General features: G+C 35.8%; 1 pseudogene; it reads right to left on the bottom strand.

The window, feature by feature from the left end:
* Positions 1-2,729: 2,729 nt before the first annotated feature.
* On the bottom strand, positions 2,730-3,542 carry LOC100441259 (selenide, water dikinase 1-like; annotated as a pseudogene).
* Positions 3,543-3,873: the final 331 nt, after the last annotated feature.

Raw genomic sequence — 3,873 nt, 5'->3', positions numbered from 1 at the left:
CTTTTTAAGAACAATACAATCTGCCATACCATCTATGAGCTGATACTAGCTTTCTATTACCTTATTCTGTGGTTTGTTTAATGTTGGAATCTTTCTGAAAGATCCTTCGACCTTCCTGGGAGACTCTAATCTGAGAAAGCCATCAAAAACCCATTTCTTTTTTTGGCATAATTTAAATTCTTAGACATCGTTCACATTTATTAATGTTACATACATAAGAATTTACCTACCATATTCCTCCTTGAGTCCAGTTCAGTATAAAAAAAAGTGTTGATTTCTCCCCACTATCTCTTCTTGGTTTACAGCATGAAATTCTGTTCTATAACCATTTTTCACAATTGTCTAACAATGTTATAATATATTGGTTGCTTACTACCAATTTTTTAAAAAGTCATGGCTTCTCCAGTCATTTCTTGCTTATCAAAATTATTTCATGAGGTGGTTTAGGCCTTGCATATTTGAATATGGTGTTTGCTCCTGTCTACTTAAAAAACAACTTGGATCACACTGTCTTGTCCTGATAACTTGGTAGAAGTTGCTTCATCATTGTTATTCTTGTTGTGGTGGTGGTTATTAATATTGTTTCATATTCTATTTTAAGAATTAAAATTTTAAAGAAGATCAATGTCTTTGACTATCTTCCAAATTCCAGTACATTTTTTTAAAAAGTAACCAATGTTATCAGCTTTGTACATTTAAAAAGAAGTAACTAATGCTATCGGCTTTGTATGTTATCACTCAAGACTATTTTATATGTCTTTAGTTATATACGCGTGTGTATACTGTATATATATTATTCCATTTCTTCTAGAAGAATTGATTTTTGAACAGAACTTTTTCTTTTCCTAGATGTCCCCTCCTTAGGAATCTTTCATTGATCCTTGAAGTTTGGTAACATCTTCAAATGTGTATATCTCCCTGTTAATTATTTTATGGCATTTTCCTGGACATTTTTATACATACGTATACTTAGAATGGAAGAATAATGTTCCAAAATATGGTAGAAGAAAAAATTCTTTTCTTTTAGAGGTTTCCAACACATTTTATTTTGCAGATAACTGATTTTGGGCTTTTGAGGACCAACATCTCTATCAATTCCTATAAAATATCCAATTAGTTTCAGTTACATAGCAGGCTGTTCTGTACTGCACACCATACTATGGCTGGTGGTCTGGTCACACATGTATAAAGGCTGCCCACTGGTTCCTGGAGCACGGTGTGTCCAAGTGAACACCTCTTCCAGGGAACTTCATTTTCCCAGGAGTGGTTTCCTTTGGCAAGAAGTTAGTCAGTTTACGCATGTGGCTTTGGTGCCTGTGAGCAGGAAGTGTCTGAAACTTGCAGGATGTGCCGCTTTTTCTCTTATGAAGACAGACACCTGAGAATCCACTGCCCTTATGCTTAATGACAGGAATTCCTCCTCATTGTTTAGTAGGTTAGGATATAAGAAAGCCTGTTTTTAAGTAACACAGATAACCTTTTTAGATTGCTTAGTTATTCTAGAACTATAAAATTCAAGAAAATGTAGGTCCCATGAAAGATTTAAGAGTTTTAAAAAACTAAAATCTAGTTTCTCCCAGCAAATAGTACTTCAGGCAAAACGCTTCCAATGTTTCTAAAATAATACTAAGAGAGCATCTGATTATACCAGAGCCATTGAAAGAAGTACATATTTATTTGAATAATAAGCTTACATTTGAGCTGCAATTTTGGCAATGCAGATTTTTAACACAGATCACAAAAAATGTGCACAAAAAGTACTAGTGCAAAGGACAAAACAATGCTAAGAATTAGACTAAATATAGCTGCTGCTTTTAAGAAAACAAAAGGCCTGGAATCACTATACAAAATATAAAATGTATTAAACACTACCATCCATAGAACAGTCTTTATTATTAATGATGTTTAAAATTATCTGCATAGTTAATTATATATTGAATCGTAAATGAGTATTATACATGAACCTCCTTTTGGAAGGGAATTCCTTGTTGCATTATGAAATATCTAATCACATTATATTGCAAAAAGTATATTTCTTTGCTATTGATAAAACCATTAATGGTATTACTGTAAATACGAGGAAGGCTACAGAAAAAGAAATACAATTTCATTTTTTCAAAGTGTTTTTCATGCAGTGAAGTACTTGCTGTGTTGAACCGAATGCAGTAGTGGAGAATGTCCTGTGTCTAAGATGTTCTTGAATGACAAGACAAGGCTTTTCAATTCAAAGACCAGAAGTAATCATGTAACCCTCTTATGACTGGGATACCGTTGTGTGCCACTCACCAATGCTGTCTTTCCAGAAGACCACTCAAGACACTTAAAAAACCGTAAGACTTACCCGATAAATATACATAAAATGAGAAGACATCAACTGCTATTTGACATTGGTATTGGTAATGTCTGTCCTATGTGAAAGCACTTTTAAAAAGAGAGCACCTATGTGCAAGAGATAAGCATCTAGAGATTCAAAATGAATCAACAGTGTCAGGTAACAATATAATTCTCAACTCAGAAGCTGACTCAAGATTAGGTGCAATTTCAGTTAATGTAACAGGAGAAAAAGACACTGGATTTTATTTTGTTAATGTATCCACTCACGAATTGACTTAGGGTCACCAGATGTGTAGACACAATAAGATTTTTATTGTTTATAGTCTTTAACTGAAGCGATGATAAAGGAAATAGATCTATTTTAAAACAAAACCAAAAAGCTATTTCTGTCTAGATTAAGAAGTGGCCCCAGGTGTGGGATTCACATTTTGAGTGGCTGCTTGGGCAACCTCAATGATCCAGGGTTGGTCTATGATTCCAGCTGCATGGCTGCCCTTCTCTACAATTCCAATAATCCATGCTTGGTGGCCTCCGCCACATTTGGGGGAGTTTATCTCTGCACAGAACCAAGCTGCTTGCTCATGTGGTAAACAGATCAGAATGCCTCCTGCTGTCTCTGGACATGTTCCCTGCATGAGGCTGAACATGTTTCCACAGGCCTTGCTCATAACAGTCATCTTGGCCAGCACAGGGGCCATTGTCAATTACAAAAAACCATTCCTGTGGTGCTTGGTCAGGTTCTGTGTATGGCCCCAAATCCTAATGCCCATGATGTCCTTGGCTGCATGGGCACTGAACGTATGCATGATGCTTTCCTGTTGAACCTCACCAGGTTCATTATTGCTTCTTGGTATGTCAACTCTACATCTTCGTGGGTGACCACTAGTTTAATTTTATTTCATTTTTCAGGAATATCCAGCCACTGCTATTTGACACAAGTGGCAGTGGTGCACAGCCATTCCACTTGTGCCCCCAGGGGTTTTGTGAACTCCAGCACATCCCCTGGCACTGTATTGTCTGGCATGATAAATTGATTGGCCTGTAGTTGTAGTGACTCCTCCTAAAACAATCCAGGAGGTTAGCACTGTTTGGTCACAAGTTACAGACATTCCTGCTTCCTCAGCTGCATCTTTTAAACCCTGTGTAATCAGGGGCACCACTTTATCCTTTTCCCTGTCAGTCGTTTCGTTATTGATGAAAGAAAACATATATTCAGAATGATTTTTTTAGTTCAAAAAATGTTTCTTTTATTGTATCTTTGGACATTTTTTTCTTTTATTGTTCTGTTTCCTTTTACTTCAAAAAGACCTATTATATATATACTGGATCACATGTTCTACATATATTATCCTTCTTAAACTTATGAATTCTTTTTCCAATTTCATGTTTCTCATTTTAGTTGTCCAAAGCCTGTCTCAAATGTCCCTTGGCTGTTTTCAGCAGGTTCAGTTCTACTTCTTACTGACTATAAATTGTTTTCGTTTCCATGATATTTTATTATACCTTCCATTTGTTTACTGATATCTGCCAGTTTCGTAT

Source organism: Pongo abelii, chromosome 11 (assembly GCF_028885655.2).
Source record: "Pongo abelii isolate AG06213 chromosome 11, NHGRI_mPonAbe1-v2.0_pri, whole genome shotgun sequence".
NCBI classification, from domain to species: Eukaryota; Metazoa; Chordata; class Mammalia; order Primates; family Hominidae; genus Pongo; species Pongo abelii.
Note: the sequence above shows the minus strand (reverse complement) of the source record. Positions and strands in the feature narration are given on the sequence as shown.